This window comes from Ixodes scapularis, unplaced genomic scaffold (assembly GCF_016920785.2).
Source record: "Ixodes scapularis isolate PalLabHiFi unplaced genomic scaffold, ASM1692078v2 ptg000972l_1__unscaffolded, whole genome shotgun sequence".
Taxonomy (NCBI): domain Eukaryota; kingdom Metazoa; phylum Arthropoda; class Arachnida; order Ixodida; family Ixodidae; genus Ixodes; species Ixodes scapularis.
In genome coordinates this window covers 456,669-476,290 of record NW_024610076.1, presented here as the reverse complement: position 1 = coordinate 476,290, position 19,622 = coordinate 456,669, and the positions used below count along the sequence as shown (strand labels likewise).

The window sequence follows — 19,622 nt, the reverse complement described above, 5'->3', positions numbered from 1 at the left end:
TGGGGGTCTGACAGACGATGTCTGCTGCGAATTTATAACTCTCTAGTGCGGTCCCGGTTGGATTACGGTGCACCGGTATATGCGTCGGCACGACCATCTGCTTTGAAGATGTTAGACCCAATCCATCACTTGGGGCTGCGTCTAGCCACAGGTGCTTTTCGCACGTCGCCCGTGCTGAGTCTGTATGTTGAAACGCATCAGATGTCGCTTGAGCGACGCAGACAATATCTTAGTCTCGGTTATGTCTACAAAGTTTATAGTGATCCGCACCACCCTTCGTTCTCCGCTCTGCAGACCTCTGCATCACTGCGCCTTTTTGAGAATAAGCCCAGTATTGTTCGGCCCTTGAGCTTTCGGGCTGAGAGCATGGCAAAGTCGCTGCACCTTTCTTTTGATGAGCCCCCTTTGTTGAGACAGGCCTATAGGGTTGCTCCTTGGGACTTGGTGCCAATCTCTTGTGATTGGTCCCTTTCAAGGTACAGCAAAAAGGTTGTTCCTCCTTTCGTTCTTTTGCGGGAGTTCGCAGAGCTAGAGCAGAAATATAGTGACTATCTCCACTTTTACACTGATGGCGCGAAACCATTGACTTGCGTAGGCTGTGCAGTTTGTTCTCTCGCTTTCAGTGAAGTCAGGCAACTCAACCCTCTAGCAACTATTTTTACTGCTGAATTGTATGGTATCCTGATAGCTGTTGAATATATTCTAAAAAATAACATTAGCAAAGCGGTTCTGTTTGTTGATTCCCAAAGTGTTCTCTTAGCTATTTCATCTTTAGCAGACAGCAAGAACGCCCTTGTGCAACAGGTTCGTTTTCAGATAAACAAAGCTTTCCATCTAGGACAACTTATAAAATTTTGCTGGGTGCCCAGTCATGTGGGCATTCCTGGTAACGAGAATGCAGACCACCTTGCACTTAGTGCAAAAAACTACACGGAAACGTCTTTTGGCCTGCCACACCAAGACCTCAAGCCAGCCTTAAACAAGTCAATTATTAAATTATGGCAGCTGGACTGGGACACACAGATCGATAACAAACTCCACATTATTAAGCCCAACTTAGAAGTATGGGAGAGCTCCTCCCATAAGGACCGCCGTTCGGAAGTCCTCTTGTGCCGCTTGAGAATCGGTCATTCTCGATTGACGCACCTGCACTTGCTCTGCGGTGAAGATGTAAAGCTCTGCGAAAAGTGTGGGAAAGTGTTAACCGTCCTCCACATCCTTTGGAATTGTAGATTTCTCGATCATCAACGTCGAAGATATTTTCCTGAACTTTTCAGAAACCACCTTCCATTTCATCCTTATTTTTTGCTTGGAGATAGACCTTTGGTGCCATTTGCTCGCGTTTTAAGTTTCCTACATGCAATTGGCTTTTTGCATCTGATATAAGTAGACAAGTAAGTTTAGACATAACTGCATGCTAGGCTTTTTAAATTAACTTTCTTGGCGCAATATGGCCACAGTCGCTCTTGCGCCATTAAACCCCAATCATCATCAGCGCGTTTGCTCGAGCGTTACCTGCGAGAGCGGCATGGTCCAGATGATGCAGAGGGGCATTTGAGGCATCAGGTCGAGGGCGTGGTTATGGGGGGTAGGGAAAATGGGGGGATCACGAGGGTGTGTAGGTTTCAGATGCTTTGCTGCGAGTCGGTTACGATGATGTGTTGAAGAGGGGAGGGGGAGAGTTTGGAGAGAAGCTTGATAGCATCAGCAATTGCTTGGGTTTCAGCATGGGAGGCGGAGGGGACGTCAGTTTAGTTTTGTGTTTGGGAGATAGGTATTTGGGGGGACTAGAAGGCGGTGTGTGCGATGAGGTCGCGGTGGCTGAAGTGGGAGTCAGTGTAGATAATGACATGGTCATCTTGTGAGAGGGCTTGAAGATATGTTTTCAGGCTCTGTGTTTTGTGCTCACATCGCTTAGTGTGGTATTTGGAGTCCATGTGTTTCGGGAGGGGATCAAGGATGATCTGTGGGAGGTAGGGCCAGGGTGGTGGGGGAGGGCGGATGGGGGAAGACCTGAAGGGACTGGTAAGTTCAAGCGTTGTTGCAGTGCTAGGTGGTGATTCGCGATTTTTTCTTGAAGGGTGTTGTAGATGTGTGCTTGTTTTAAGAGGTGTGGTGTAGTGGTAGTAGGGGACTTCGAGGGCTGACCTTAAGAATTTACGGAGAGCGCGCTCCAGGTTACGAATTTGTGTCCGGGTGGGGTTCAGGTGAGGCAGGTGGTATAGTAAAAAGGAATAAATCATGGTCTCCGTGGCCCTGACAATTTCACGTTCTTTGAAGCCTCCGTGTCGTTTGGCTACACGTTTGAGCATTTCGCTGACTTGATTGGTGTGCCGGATGAGTTTTTTTTATAATGAGTTTGGCGGCTCCGTTTTGTTAGGATGCTTAGGATCTTGATGTGGGTGCGTCGCGGTATAGGGTGTTGGTTACGATAAGGCGAGATTAGTTGCGGGTTGGGGTCCTTGTTGTTGTTGGAGACGATTATGCACTCACATTTTTCTGGCGAGAAAGAGAGGCCGCATTGGGTTGTGCAGTGTTGTATGCGGTGGCACGCCTAAGTGAGGGCGGCTTCTTGCTCGGTTGGTGAGCCAGTGGTTCTCTATAAAGTGATGTCCTCGGCATAAAGTGTATTGGGAGGTGTATCATGGCTATGTTAAAGAGTGTGGGTGCAAGAATTGAGTCCTGGGGGACTCCGCGATGCTGGGGGAAGGGGGTAGATTGGTGGTTTCGTATTTGGAAAGGGGCCGTACGTCCGGAGAGGAGGTTGTGAATAAAGCTGTACATTCGGGTACCACAGTCGGTTGAGGCAAGGTGTTCCAAGATAAAACTCTGCGATACGCTGTCGAAAGCTTTGCTAATGTCTAGGGCAAGGATCACACGGAGTTGGGGCCTGCCCGGTAACGAGTAGACGTCTTTATAGGTGCGTGCGAGACTGTCATGGGTGCTAATGTTTTGGCGGAAGCCGATGAGACTGGGGAAAGTGGATGACGGTTTTCGAGATGCCAGTTGAGGAGATTTAGTATCATTTTTTCGAGAAGTTTACCCGCGCAGGACGCGAGGGGGATCGTTCGGAGGTTGTTGATGGTGAGAGGTTTGTTGGGTTTAGGGAAGGTGATGACCGAGTGTTTCCACTCTGGAGGGACTTCACTCGTTTCCCATACATGGTTGTAGAATGCCAGGAGTTGTGCATGTTGGTCGTTATTGAGGTTCCTTAATAAAAGATAGGTGATGACATCCTCTCCCTTTGTGGTATTTTGGGCGATGGACTTGAGAGGGGATTGTAGTTCCGTTGAAATGAAAGGGGTGTCGAGGTCGTTTGGAAGCAGATGAGGTGCCCGTGGTGGAGGGACAATGGACGGGGAGTTTGGGAGGGGGGAAAAGGTTTGGCGCAGGTCTTGTTCTAGTTGTTGGGGGAGATTTTGTTTGCTAGTACGATGCAAGTGAGGGGGTTCTGTAGGTGGGAGAGTCTAAAAAAGATTTAAGCATGTGCCAAGCAGGTTTGGTGCTAAGCTGCAAGTTTAGGGAGTCAAATAGCTGAAGTCAATTTTCGACTATCGATTTATTGGTGTTGGTTTGTATTTCTTCGATGATTTGTGTGAGGCGACGTTTGAGGTGCTTGTCACTCTTTCGGCGCTGATATGAGAGACTGCATGGTGGCGGGGAATCCCGAATGTTGACGAGTTGTCGGTCGATGTATGGGGTTTCAGTGGATGTGTAAAGGCGTTTGGTGCGTTCGTTTTGTAGGTTGAGGATATCGCGGAGCCAATGGATAGGAGTTGAGGAAGCTGGCAGGAGACGGGAGGCTCGGATTTGTCTCAATCTGTGATTAGAATGGGTTTACGGCGAACTTTTTTCGGATGCGGGGATTGTAGGCTGGTGATGAGAATCTTCTGATCGCTTACCTAGTTGTTCATCAGTAGCAGTCCAGGTTTGTGTAAGTGTGTCTTTGTGGAAAGTTAAATCGGGGTTAGTATCTCATTCCACTGAGTTCCCTGTTCTAGTATAGGTTCTGGTTACGTTCAGTAGGGTAAGGCGGGTGGCGTTCGCCGCATTTCCAAGTTACCTGCCCCTGGAGATGGAGATGTGATAGCCCCAGAGCACGTTGGCGGCGTTAAAATCACCCGCAAGGAGAACGTCGCAGTTTTGTAAGAGGTGAGGATTCTGGTGAGCCAGGTTGTTAGATCTGCTAAGTTCTTTCCAGGTCTCCAGTATGCGTTAATTGTAAGGAGGGAGGGTGTGAAGGTGTCCGGAGGTTGCGTGGTAGTTACAACGTGTTCTTGGTCAGTATTGTTTAGGAAGGACCTGTCTATTTGTATGTTAGGCAGGGATTTATCGATGTAACTTGCAACCAGCGGAGTATTGTGTTTGGCAGAGATGGAGGGCTGAGTGAAGGCAATATACCCCATAAGGTTAAATTCAGCAGGTGATCCTGGATTAGAAGGATGCCGGGTTTTTGGGGCAGGGAGAGGAGGTACTGTTTATGCCTTTTTTTTCGGCGGAGCTTACGACATTATACACTGTAAGATTTGTTGTGCCGAGTTAGTCATCATTGAACTCTGAAAGGGTAGATGAAAGTGATTCACGGTAGCACTTTGAGTTATCCCTGGATTAGTTCTGGGTTTTTCGCTTTTATTGGGCTCTGAGTAGCGCCTGGAGGGAGAGTTGGTTATATATTAGATCCGAGATCTCACTGCATAGGGCAATGTTTCATTGCTCAATTAGGTCCAGCTTAGACCACAGCTGTCGGAGGGCCGTGTGGAGGCTTTTGAGCATGTCAGAATCGGATTGGATGGTGGAGGGGAGTGTTGGTGTGGTAAGGTTGGACGAATTGATAGAGGGGTGTTGTGCAGAGGCAGGGTGGGGGCACGTGCGGCCGAGGGCCTGTTTGTAGCTGCCCTGTCGTAGATGGGTAGAGGGGTGGGGGAGGGGGGCGGACAGTTTCGAGAGGTAGGCTCACTCACCCCTCTCATGGGGCTAAGGTTTCGGGAACGTCTTGTGTCCTTCGTTAGGACGTGGGGTTTGTTTAGTGGAGTTTGTTTCCTTGTGGAGGAGTTGACGGTGTGGGGTCGTTTGTCTATGGACGGCGTGTTTCTAGCAGGTCGTCTAGCCAAGGTTTGCGATGGGGTGGTTACGAGGACCTTTGGGAGAGGCCTTGGGGTTTCCGGCTGGTTGGTCGGCTCCTGGCGTTGCCTTATACGGCGGTGGTATGCTCCCCGTAGGACCTTGGCATTTGCCCCCTTGCGCGCAGGGCAGTCGTTGAATGTAGGGGGTGGTCACCGGAGCAGTTGTGGCAGAAAGGTGAACAGTGGTGTTCGTCGTCTCCGAGTGCGGTGATGTCCGCGCAACAGTTTTCACAGAGGGCTATGTTACACAGACATGCGTAACACAGAGGTGCCCGTGGATGGGGGGGGGGGGGGGCGGCAGCGGTATTCGGCACGGTGGTAGAGGATATGGCAGGGATGTACGTGCCCCTCAAATGCGATAAGCACTGATTTCGACTTGCCCATGATAAGGGCGGTGATGCTGCGGGGGTCCGGGGAGTGGAGGTGCGCTACGAGTTCTTGTGTGTGTGTGTGTGGGGGGGGGGGGGGGGGGGGGGCAGGGGGTGCAGGGGGAGGGCAGGCACACCGTGAACGAAGCCCTTGCACGAGCATAACACGGGTTAATTATCTTGCTGAAGTCAAAGGGTTTGAAGTTGGACCAGTTTCTTTTGGGCCGAGAACGAAATGGGTCGATGACCGCGAAGTTTTGCGTAGGCCGAAGCTTCAGTATGGTCTCTCGGATTTCCATAGGGGTGAAGTTGGCTGCTTGCATGACGGCTTCTGTGAAGGTCGATGGGCGTACGGACGTGAGATCGAACCCTTTCTGCAGCTTGAGGATGGCGGTGTAATGTTGTTTTGTGGGTTTGGTGCTCGAATAGACCGCAGTCAATTTGGTGAGGTCGCGGGGCGGTGGGCAGGACCGAAGTGATGGGGAGGCCCCGGCCATGCTGGAAGCAGGCCAGCGCTGAGCCTGAGGTAGACTTTGCAAGGAGTACAGCAGCGGGTGCGGCGGGAGCCCGTTGCTTTCGGGAAACAAGGTGTGGGGTAGCGCGGTGGCGCTAGTGTCGCTTCAAAAGGGGCCGTACTCGTCGATGGTCGGGTAGGGTTAGCGGTGCGGACGTCGGAGAGGTTTTTCAGTCGCCGAACAATGAAGGTTTGCGGCTCAACTGGACTCAAAAAGTCGCCCAACGGGTCTTTCCTTGACCATGCAGGAGACGGTATCACACCAAATTTGTTGCGAGGGTGATGGTCACTCTGGTGAGATGTGTATCATCAGGAGCCGACACGAGGCACGTCCAACATGGCTGACGGCCTATGGCGCCACCCTGCCGCAGAGAGCGTGATTCTCTTTAAGACACGCGCTGACACACGCCAGTTTCCACTGATAGCCCCTAGATTCGCAAATTTTGTTTGAAGCGCCATCGCGCTTGCTCGTGGCGGCCGTGTTTTAAACTGCTGTTGCAAGGCGCGCTGCAGCGAGAAAGAAGGTTGGTTCTTCAATCAGCGTTAGCCCGGCTGAGTGGTATGAGAAGGGATCAGCTCTCCATGGGAGTTTTCCAACTCATTTGATCGAGTAACGCTGAGAAAACCTGCACGTTGCGACGTCTATTCTTCACCCTGAACCGTCTCGCCGACAAGATCGGCAGTACTGTTACAGATATCTCGCCAGCCGGTGTCCAGAAGAGGAAGAATAACACCAAGATAACTCTCGTGTGTTTTAGCCATATAGAATTCTAAGACTATTCCAGCAGTTCAGCTGAATTGTACATATTAAAAATAAACGTCGATCGCTAAATTCATCTCAACTTACAGCAGGCATTTGTGGCAACGTGAACTTCTGCGGATTATATACAACTAATGTTGATCATTGCCCTCTGCTGTTAGGAAAACACGGGCAGGCGCTGAGTGTAATTTCTCATGAGTGAGAATTCCTGAAGGTCGTTCAACTTCCCGCTTCTGCTTTTAAATTTTTAAGCTCAAAGACTCAAATGACTGATTTATAAAATATTTATTTTACAGGATGGCATCAAAACAAACATCGACACTTTATTCAAGCTCACGGGACCGGATGGAAAAATCCTCAAGGTAAATTTGATGTCTTTCGTTTCAGTAAGGGAGCCCGGCCGAGTCTTTGTAACGTTTTTCTCGTACATTAAACCAACAATGTATGTATCACAGTAAGAAGGTTGCCATCTATTTAATAAAAGAGGGGCTCCATCTCACAGTGAACTATTCCTTTGTTCCTTAGAACACGAGAACTAACTAAACATGCGGGCTATAATTACTGCACATTGAAGTTAAGAAAACTAAACATTTATAGGCGTCCTCAATGGTCTACGACTGCTTCAAAAAATGTATTCAGTGCCGCGGTCTTTGCGAAATTTCTCAAACATACTTATTAAATTTCCGTGGCCAGGATATCGTCGATGCGGAAGTGCAAAAGTTTAATCTTCAACTCAATAAAACCTACTATCTTATCAAGAAGTTCGGAAGCGAGCCCAACTTTTCCTTCAAGAGTCGACTGAAGAGCTTGTATGAAGCCTACGTAAATCATGTCAGAGGCGAGGTAAGCGGCATCTTTATGTCATTGGGTTGGCCTAATGCCTAGTCAAGTAGCTGCATAACGTCCTTTTTAATTATTGTGTTTTTTTTTATTACGAGACAAGTTAATTTTCGATGAAATTTTTTTAATAATACGTATTATCTGCATTAAGTATTTGTTCTAACTATTACTCAATCTGGCCGCTTGCAGATAAGATATTTTGGCTTCAATTTTTTTAACACGTTGAGTGTTCATTTGGCGGTTTCAGCACGTAGAAGGCATACTGCGACTGTTCAGGAAAGGATGCAATAAAGTCTTAGCTCTTTTAGTCACTCTCAACTACATGCCTCACGCATGTGCGTATAATGCCACCGATCCCTTTTACCCGTGAGTATAGTTATTGAGTTTGGTTTTAGAACTGTGCTTCAAGTGACTCCCAGCATGCTAGAATATGCCATTTTCAAAATACGAGCATTCAAGTAGCTGCTGTGCCGAATCTCATGGTGCACCATAGCTTGGGCAAACACTGTGAGCATGTAGTGGTCACGAGGGTTGGGTCAACTTTTGACGCGAACTCGGCTCCACTCGAACCAAAAAGACACTTCACAACCAAGAAATGGCGGCCGCGGATGTTGCTTGGTGAGATCCGTGATGTGCTAGCGCTGTTGCTGTAATGTGCTACCGCCAGACAAGCAACGTGGAGCTAGCCACCGTCCAATAGGTAGAGTTCAGACGTATGCATCCAGCCATCTATCCGTGGATATATTGTATGCTAGTAAACGCTTGCGCAGCCTCGTGATATTTCGTTTTCTCGCCATCCCCAGGTCAAAGAGCGTGTTGGAGACTTGAAGCCACTCTATGATGTATTCCATGCATTCGTTGACGCCCTTTGTCCCGGTCTACTGGGACCTGTGGTGAGAAGTCTTCGCCGGATAATACGACTAGTTACTGTTTTTTTTTAAATTATGTTATGCATGTCGATGTTGGGAGCTTAATTGTACTTCCCAGTGTTTTTTCGCGGTATTTGTTCGTGCCGAGAGATGCTAAAAGAAACAGCGTTCAATGATTGCACTCCTTCTCTAGAGAACACAAACAAACAAACAAACAAGGGATATCCCATTGTTACATTTAGATCGATGTCAATGTACCAAGAGCTCGTTACATTGTTTAGTAAAACAAAGATCGAGGCGAAGATTGTATTCTCGCTTAGGTGTACCTTGCATATTTTAACTTTATTTTACGCACAAACTTTCAACCCCAAAATGTTTACCACAAGCTGAGCCTTAAAAACAATTCTCGCTAAATTCCAGTCTTGATTGCTCCTGGTTTCAGCTGACTACAGGAGAAATATACTTGAAGCACAATATTAAAACTACAGAGGAAACGCTCTCCATATTGAACTTTGCTGACAGAGGTTTCTCAGTTAACGTCGCATCTGAGCAAGCTGACCCCGTAGTGCATGATTCATTTGAGCTTCCACCAAGAGTGATTATATTACTAGGATATTTCAATTAAATTATACTTCCAATTACTTTCCTGAAAATTTCTATACCATAATTGAATAACATTACGAACTACCGGAAGCTAGAAGTAGACTTAAGAAGAAATCCGTGTCAAGTCAAGGATTACATGCAATCCGTTACTTTTTCAAGTAAACGTATAACTAGCACGTTCTTTTTTTTTTCGGCAGTGATTCGTAATTTAGTTTGATTACTAATATTAGAAACGAATTCATTTAATTGCTTCATTCTTCTTTAAAAAATGAGCATAATAAAGAAACTGGTGTTTCATGAGCCGACAATTCAGCAACGTAATGATAATAAGTTCAACAAACTAGAAAACATTGCGAAGAAGAAAATAACCGAAAAGAAAACACGCTTTTTCAATGAACGGTCACTAGAAACACTAGAAAAACGTGCAAGGCAAATTCAAAAATCCGAAAGACGAATATCAAGACGACAATGCCGAGTAGGCGTTACCTTCTTGATCTTCTGGTGGAGTTGACGCTGTTAGTGAGCATGCACATCGCAAGTTTGGTTTTTAAAATTCCAGAGATACCTTCCGGTCGCCATAAGCTAGCGGGTCGGTGGCTGTGATTGCAGCTTTTGCTGCCTTGTCAGCTTTCAGGTGATCGCAGTGCACCTACACTCTTTCTCTTAAAAACAACCTTTTTTTTCTTTCAAGAACTACCATAATCAGGGCGTATCAAAACAGGAAAATAGTGTTGGACAACATTTTTGAAAACATTAGATTTGTTTCAAGTATTTTCTTGATAAGTGTACGGGAAAAGTAACTTAGAATTATTTGTAACGTAACGAGTAAAGTAATCCAGGGCATTTCAGTGAAACTAATGTGTAAGATAAATCCATGAGATCTGAGGCTCCGTAATTTGCAATTGTAATTCCTTGCATTTTTTAAGTAATGGGTACAAGGCTGGCTAAAAGCAGAGCTGGCCAAATTACTCATATTTTGTAATTAAATTACATTACTAATTACTTTGCTGAAAATTGCTGAAATGTAATTAAATTACATTACAAATTACCACAGCCAGAAAGTAATTAATTACTATTACAAATTACTTTTCAAAGTAATGACATTACTTTCGCATTACTTTTGTATACTTTTAGATATAAAGGAGCTATTGGTAACTTCCTTTTTCAGATAACTTTATTTACATTATTTACACAGTTCATGGCACACAGCTAGAACTCTCTGTTGCATGTTTACCGATGGACAGAAAAACGCACGCGACTGATCCGTTTCCCACCCCAACCCGGACAACTATTTTTGGAGATGACTGAGGACCCTACGCAGATTATCTCTGGGTGGGGGTAGAACAATTGTCATTGTTCGCAAAATCGCGTCGAGGCCGTTCCACCAGGGGCCTTAGTTCGACCTACTTCCCCTCCTTCGTTTCCCGACAATGTCGAGCAGAAAAGCTCGAATGGCAGGCACTTACCAGCCCTATTTCTCACAGTGGAAGATAACACAGAGAGGGTACGCAGCATGCATCAGAAAAAGTATGCGGAAACTTTCAAGAGGGGCCAGAAAACGTCGAATGCAAAACCGCAAAACATAGGTAGAGAATCGCGCTGAGCGGGTTTTCACAGTTCAAGAGAGTGGCAGAAAATGTCTAGCTGAGGGCGGGCGCGAGAGTCGCACCAGCCGCATTAGCATCAGCAACATAGCGGCGGCCAAAGAGCGTTTTTTGGAAAGCTGTAGAGGAAAAAGAAAAAGTAAAATAAAAAGAAAAGCGCTCTTGTGTATTGTGGACACAAAAAATATATCTGGTGCGAAAAAGTAATTAGGTAATTTAATTACAATTACCGTCGCTGGAGTAATTCATTACATTACTAAATTACCTGCTACAAAAAGTAATGAATTACATTACTAATTACTGGAACAAGTAATTAAATTACAGTAATTTCATTACAGTAATTACATTACTGCCAGCTCTGGCTAAAAGTAATGAAATTGCAATTACGATACTGAGTAAATATTTACTGTAAGGTTGCATTGCTACTTCTTCGCGCGTGAACATGGCGGAGCAATTCTTTTTTCATTACAATGCATACTGCTCGGCCAAGCTAGCGCGAACATGGCGTAAGCGTTTTATCGCACTTTGGGGAGCCGGGGTAATTATAGCAAATTACATTTTTTATTCGACTGACCGTTTGACGCAAATCAGCAAATTACAGCATACTATAGTAACATACAGCTTTGAAAAGGCGGGAGTGGCGAGTTGCAACCATCGACCCCGCAGCCACTGAAATTACCCAATATAATTGAATTCAGCCCAAGGTTCATTCATTCTCCTGACTACAAACAGCTCAAAGACGTACCTTTCCGGAAAAAGACCACATAAAAATAAACACAATGGTAAAAGTACTCATGGCAAACTTTATACACCTGCCTAAATTAGTAACATTGATTAAACTTTGAATGATATCTTACCCAAGCAAAATGATTTGTTGGCCTAGTTGGTTAAACATTATGAAAATTAAAAAGCGTTCTCCCTCTTGTCCTCGTCTTTTGCGCTTTTTAATTTTCGTAATATCTTACTCAATCATAGCTAAGCTCTCATACGGTAAGAACGTCAACCTGAAAATTAAGATGCAAAAAAACGTTCGTGATTCAAATGCGTTGCACTTTGAGTTCTTGAGTTGTCACTGAGATTTGACTAGACCATTTAGTTGGAAGAGGACATACAAAAAAAAACAACTTCGATTGCTTCTCGGTGTTAACTGCGTCGCGCTTTGTACATAGTATAAAAACCAAAGGTTCAACAAGATTTTCCACGCGAGCATTGTTGTGGTTTCAGCTCTCTGACAACCGGGCGGCTTAGCAGAGGCTTGATGAAGTCAATTGAGTTCTGTGTGCGTTTAGACAAACGGCGAGTTATTCCGCACAAAGGGGTACCTCATCTACTCCGTTGCAGATAAGCAATTTACCCCGTACAGTAACACTTCTGGCTTAGAACATTTTAAGTACATCAGGTGGTGATACACGATCGCACAGCGGTTCAGTACTCATCGAGATTGAAATGGGCTAGAACAGGAATCAAATCGGGGATAATTAACTTTGATCATAAGTCGTTATCCTCGAGCCTAGACCTGGGGGACAAAGAAGTTTGGTTAGATGTATAGCGCCATCTTATGCGTTGCAACTGTGATAGGCTCAGCGTCAGCAATCAATGCAGGCCCAAGCAGTAATTTCGCCTTCACCCCAGAAATGAATAAACGAAGTGGAGACAATTTTATTCTCGCGCATCCGAGTGTCCTGCCGAACAGTGACGCAGCGCTCGTGTTCAATTGCTCGGCAGCATGCACTTCCCAGTATTGTCTTCTTTCGGCCACCAGTGACGGTGACAAGAACTCGTATGTGGCGCCTTCTGTTCTCTGCCAAAGGCTTTACGAGGATAAGTAGAGCGAGGGGAGGGAATGAGACCACGTGGGCCGTCAAGACGTCGAGATCTGATTGGAATAATTAGAAGAAGACGCAAAGACTACCGTCCTTTGCAGCTATCCACTCACTCCTTTCAGTCAGGGCAAACACGAGCGTCATGTGCTCCCCACGCAGTGTCTCATGGTCGAACGCCGGCGTTCGGCGTTCGAACGGGTTTGAGCAGTGGGTAGAGGTAAGGGCAACTAGCGTTTGCAGTTACCATCTATCTTTCCAATCACAGCTGAACTCTCAGACGTCCCCGCGTGGCCTCATCTCCCCATACCTCTCGCATTCTCGGAGTTTACCCATATTGTTTAGGTCACACCACCAGATTTATTCTCTAGCAGTCACTCTATGCCCGGTTGTCAGGAGTCTGATATATAAAAAGTAATTATGTCTCTTTTAAAAATGCACGCAATTAAAGAATTAAATATCTACTAAATTGCTTTCTTCATAACGTAATCATGGCAATGAAACATTGCCATTACTGTGATAAATTAAGTACTCGTAGATTCCACCCAGGACTACAACCCACATGGCGCAAAATGCACATTGAAAAATGTCGGCGAAGAGTCGTCGTCAGTACAAGCTGGTCACATCAACTCAGCGGATGCCACCAATCAATAGATACTGGATGGCATGAACTTTTTTCGAAACTTGAAAACGTTCAGAGTATTCGACGATGTTGGATTCCTCCAATACATTTGCCCAATTTCTACACGAAAAAACATAATGCTGTCAGGAAATACGTGTACTGTTCAATGTTGAAGAATATATTACGTAGTTATTAGATATTTTATATGTTAGAACATATCCACGTATGTTTATACAAAATTAAAACAAATATATGACCCGTTAACGATTTAATTAATTCGTTAATGTGAAACAATCTAAACAGTATCGGTATTTAATATGTTTAAAATTTTCACGCGTGAAAGTAAAAGTCAAACTCCTGTCAAACTCTAACCCAGGGAGATTTCAGACATCTCTCGGTATTTCTTTAGCGAAGTGACTGTTTTTCTTTTGTGTTTCAGAACGCATTTTGGCTAAGTATTACAGTGTACCTGCTCTTAAGCATACCGGCAATAATCATGGCATTGAAGTTAGCGGCGGTCTACTCCAAAGTCAAAGCACCTGGGGAGGTGCCGGTTGCTACAGATGAACTTATGAGCCAGCCCTTGATGTGAGCATGTTGTTTTGGGTTTTATTTTGCGTGAGGTTAGCTCCGATAACGTTTCCTTGCGCTCCTTGCTACGAGCTGACTTTTCTAGAAGGGAACTGTACCGACACGCCTCAAGTACGCGTTTGACAGCGCTACACTTTCAAGAACAAGTCTTGTAGCCTTGTGAAAAAAGAAATTCACACTTCGAAGCAGGACAACAGCTTGGCAACCGAAGGCGCGGCTTAGCTGCAAGCTTGAAGGTTGGACGATCTCGTCACACCAGGAGCTCAAAGTCGGCGCCTCCGCCGTGCTACCAAACAGCATATTTAATCTACTGTCGGTGACAGGTTTAGAACCGATCAGATGCTTCTTTTATGATTATATTGCAATTAAATGCAACGGTGCAACCGAGCTGTTCACCTTCCCCCGGGATTATTTTCGTCAGATGTTCTTTGTCTTCCGCCTTTTTTTGAATTTGCATGCGACGAAGTCTTATCAAAGGCAAGATAAGTGTTACATTGGGCTTGTTTCGTTTTAACGCTGAATAACATTTTAGGAGGGGGTACCTTGGTTAAAGCGTAATGCGCAGGAGCGAAATGCAAAAAGGTTACGAAAATTAATCCTGATGTTCCGTGGCTTTTGACGTTATTAGTCAGATAACTGAGAAAGCATACACCTTTTCCCCTCTTCGACCGTGGTCAGAATTCGGTCTATCGCAATCTAACGCAAAAATACCAGACTGTGAGCCAGCCTTAAGCTGGTCACATTGTTTCCCTCTCCTCAGGCCCAAAGGGATGCACGCGGTTCCACCACGACGGTCGCACGACGAGGAAACTTCTCAACTGCCTAAAGCGTCCGAGGATTTTCTCTCGAGCGGGTGGCACGCCACCATTCCCAGTACGACGACCTTTAGCCATATGAGGAGCACAGAATCCGGTATAAGGAGCAGCGCGTAAGTTTTTGTTTTTATTAAATATTTTATAACACAGTTCATTTAGTGGTAGTGTTTTATAAAAACATTAAAGCCCGGTCACGCTGGAAATACACCACACAAATACCAGTCTGCAAACATGTATGTGTTCTAGTATGACGGTCCGTCAGATTGGCCGTGAAACTCTGTCTGTAGATATGTCGAAAGTGCACATGTGTGAAGAAAGCATGCTTTGAACATGGTTGAGGCGTGTCCTCAGACACTTCTGTCATCATGGCTGCAGCCAACACTGCGTCTCTTGTTTCATGAACTAGGGACTTCCTTAGCGCAAAATGTATTGCCGTACATTCATATGCGGAGCCTAAATTGGCACGCTACGTCCCGCTCAATATGGCTAAATTAAGCGACACTTTGGAACTCAGTAAGGCTCCCAAAGTTGCACACGGCTCATCTCAAAACATGGGGCGCATTCTGCCCCTGACCTAATGCATTAGATTAGAATAAAAAAAATTTACAGACGCTTTGCACATAAAATATTGGATCAAGAATCTCTATACCTGTTTTCACCTCAAGAAAAAAGTAAGTTTTGCACATTGTTCATAAGCGGTGTGAAGTTGTTCTTGTGAGATTCGGCTATTGAAGGAAAAAGCGGTCCTTTTGTTGTTTGGAACGTGTACTTATCAATAATATAACGTATATATAATCTAGACTTTACTTACATGAACCTTATTTCTCTAGATAAAAGGGAAAATCAATAATAGTCCAGGAAGAGTCGAATTTGTTTACTACGCTTCTTGAGGCGAAAACGGGTATAGATATAAAGAAGAAACCTTTAAGAAGTCCTGTAACAAAAACAATATATGAAATCCTCTTGAAATTATTTTTTTATGAGAAAGATGCAAACATTCCAGTTTTTTTTTATTCAGAAACATCTCAAATGTGCGAAGTGTCTCTTTATTTTGGCGAGCTCCAAAATATTATTTTGAAAAGAGGGATTAATTTATTTAGAAACTAAGTGAAAAAAAAGTGGGCCCTCTTTTATCAAGTTCAAGGTTAAACTCTGGAGGCATTTTAAGGAAGAAACAACCATGTAGTGCATAGCTTCAAAATAATAATTTTACTTTGGTGGGAACAGCGCGAAAAACGACGTAGGACTAGGACGAAGATACAATCAGACAGGGCGCTGATTCACAGAAGTAGGAACCACCAACTAGTCCAACTGCATGGCTTGTTGCATAATTTTAGTTTAAAAAAAGAAACGGAAGTTAAATTATCGTAAATGCGTCTGTTTTCGTTCGAATGATGATGTTGATGTAAACTCTACTTCAAACGGTTAGGGGGTATTAAAGGGTAATTCAGGTCGAAAATTGAACCGAAATAAATGTCTGATATCTATTTATGGAAACTAAATACGTGCACCTCCACATTACCACACTAACGAGAAAACCTGAACCACTCGAAGACCGTTATTGAAAATCCTACCACCTGCCTCTCGGCGGGTATTCAGCGTGTTGGCTGTTTGTCAAGCAGTTTCGTGCCCGATGTCATGTTTGTACTCAAGATTACTTGATCATACTGCGACTTCTTTCGCCGTGTTTTTCCGCGACGTATTTAATCGTCCGATTGGACTATTTATGCTTGTTATGGATATTTTTTAGCTACCGCCGTTTGTCAGTCCACCTCAGCGATCGCGCACGGAGGTTATTGACTCCCTGCTCGCTCGAGAACGCTGTGGTGACGATGGTGGTATTCACTGCCAACAATAGTTTAGTTCACGTTTGCTCAACGTGGGCTTACGATTGGCCTCCTCAACTCTTCTGCAATGTGCCTTGCACATATCGAGATTGTAGCCCTTAGAGTATTAATGGGGACGCGCTCTGAGCCTGCGCTAAGCCCACTTTTATCCTGGCGAACTCGCTATTCGGCCGGCAGTTTGATGACTTTGTATTAATGTTCGCTGCGGAGGACGCTATCTACAGAGCAAAGCACTAAAACAGGCATAGCATCTTACCTGACTGAACGAAACTGCTCTTGCGGCTAGGCCTGTTGTATGTTTTGCGGTACTGTGGTACGAACCTTGCGACCCATGATGGCTATGCCGCTAATCACAAGGGTTGCCATCATGCTTCATCCGATAGTTTCAGTCATTACAGCCAAAAGCCTCCGAAACAAAACTTTGAGGTATGCTATCTGCGAAACTACACGAGGCACCAAAAAAGAAACTATACCTCGCAATGCAGAAACATTCCTGTCACTAAAAACAGCCGTAATCCGGAAATAAAGAAAAATGTTCCGGAGTTATCTTTTAACTTACCATTAATGAAACTGCACCTTTAAACGCACATGAAGGATGCTCCATGGCGGAATCTGTAAGTAATCAGGAGTGTGGGACAACTTAAGAAGCATAGAGACTGACTTGGTATGTTCATGCTTGTTGATTAGTGAATCATTAATCAATGTTCTTATGGGCGATTGCCATTATATTATTGGCAGCGGAGTGACAACGAGGTGCCCGAGGCTGCTCACACCTCGCGGTCTTTAAACTGTCAGTAACTCTTTTGCCCCCTTGTCTCGGCATTTGTTTTGCTAAATTATCACTCTCTCATACTTTCGTTTCAGATATTCACCTTCTAACCTCGACTCGCAGCGGTATAAATCTTTTCCTATTAAGTAAGTTCGCAGCAATTCCTCTGATTTGATTTGTAGCGGAATTATTTCAATATTTGAAGCCTGCAAGCCACTGAGAAAAGAACTGCCATATAAAACGTTTTTTTTTTTTTTTGTGTGTGTGTCTTTTCGGAAGTAGGATTCGATTTTAAGGAAAGAGCGCCTCAGCTAAAACGCTCCTAAACAGGCATCTTGGGTTTTGATATTAATGGCAGTCACATTAAATTTAGTAAATTATTCTCCTAATTTTTTTTTTTTTTTTTTGCTTTTTCATTTTTTTTAATTGTTCGTGCGCCGCCGTTTATGTCTTATGGTTGAAATATCGAATAACAGGGCTTCCGGTACTTGGTGTAAACCTTGTTTGTTTCACTTCCCCATTTGTTCTTTTAACCAGAAAGCTGCCAGAATTTGTTTTGAAAACCAACTCTGTTGTGGGCGGTTTTTATCGATCACTGCTCTGAGCCACGAAGACAGAAATAATCATCATTAGAAAATAAATGGCTCTTGACAAAGTACTGCTAGTACGGTTTAGAAATGAACAGTTAAAAGGAAAATGTGATTTCGTCGGAAGGGCATTACTTAGAGCGGCGAATGTCAGGTTGGTAGTGCAAACGGATAATGAGCAAATTAACTGTTGTAGACCTACTGACTAACATTAAAAAAATAAGGTTAATTTTCACAGCGGAATTTTAAACAGTGTAGCCCTTCATCAAAATATTCCACGGCTGTTAGAATTCCTACGACTAAACTCTTGTGCACAGAGTTGCCGGTGACTGACTAGCAGCCAATGTAGCTCGTGGAGAGAGGTAGGTTCACACGGTAGACAGAAAAACTCCGTGCCAGTGTTGTAGGCGTTACAGAAACAAAGTAAAAAAAACAAAAAACGTCACTTGTTACTTGCAAATAAGTTTAATGCGTCACCAACCTACGTTACCTAAAAATAAAAGGAACGCGTCACCGTTACCCATACCGATAAAAACAATTACGGACGTAACTTTTGCGTGACTTTCTTTAATTATGAATGAACACGTTTTACTGTTTTTACGGTACGGTATGCGTACGCGCCATATTTCGAGAAACATTATGTTCATGCAAAAACTGAACATAAATATATTATCGTTTCTTCTTTTTTTTGCGGTTTCGCCTAAAACTTAAAAGAAAATAAAAGAAAACGAAAAAAAATCTCCACACTTGACATGGCAATTGGCGACAATAACACACAAAAAAAAAATTAAGTGCAATTTTGTTAAGTCTTGGGAATAAGAAGTAACGAGTAACGTAGCACGTTACACGTTATCTGAAGTAAGTAACGAAAGTACATTACCCGTTAGTGTTTTGAAAAATTAACGAGTACGCTACTACGTTACCAAAAAAAAAGCAATGCGTTACCGATAACGCCGTTACTTCTAATGCGTTACCGCCAACACTGCTCCACCCTCTCCACTTCTGCCACATTTTTCCCCTTATTTTGGCAATTCTAACCCCGCCCCTGTATTTAGCGTCTCCCGTCGACACGGAAAGTTTGAGTTCGCTTCCGGTAGGCTCTGAGAAATATGAAGGGTCCATTTTTCCACAGAAAACTTTAGGAGACTGTAGCGCCTTAGGTATTTCCAGACTCGACTCGGATGTTGAACTGGTCTGGAATGGTCGGTAAAAACACTAACGTTTTATTTAGTTCAGATAGGGCTGAATTCAGAATAATGATGAAGACGCGTTGTCGGCGTCCGTCCAGGCCGCTGGTCCCAAGTCGACTCGTCTCTCTATTTCTACTCTACTTGTCTCCCTTTGTCGTCCTGCGCCGCATTCCTTTGTACCCCTGTGGCGAGGATACAAAGGACGAAAGACAAAGGCATCACTTCACGCCCCCTCGCGGTGGGGTCAAGTGGTGCAACCGCGAGGAAATACGGCAGTCGGACGAGAGGGTAGTGTCCGGCGGTCCGCTGTGGATGGTGAGATTGCTAGGATATTAACCAACGTTATGGAACGGATATTGCGCGGAGCCGCTGTAAGCGTGCGGTAAGGTCTGCTGACGACGCTGTACTTGAGCCGGGTAAGGTAATCTTAAGCTCTCAGGGGCTGCTCTGTCGAACGGAGAAAAGCTATCTCGGGAGCCGCTGTGTGGGTGCGTGCGTACGTGACCACAAGTATATCGACGCAAACCACGGAGAGAGCTAAACGAATTGCGAGGCCTATATATATCTATATATATAAAAACATTAGTCCGCACTTTTACACAGATCATGGCGAAACGGCATACTCACGGCCACTGCACCAACTGATTAGTTGTTGGCGAAAATTTCCAGGATGTTGCGTCGTGGCGGTGTTTCGCGTAAA

General features: G+C 44.6%; 1 pseudogene; it reads right to left on the bottom strand.

Moving 5' to 3' along the window:
- Positions 1 to 1,787: 1,787 nt before the first annotated feature.
- LOC115321054 lies at positions 1,788 to 2,853 on the bottom strand (annotated as a pseudogene).
- Between the last annotated feature and the right edge of the window lie 16,769 nt (positions 2,854 to 19,622).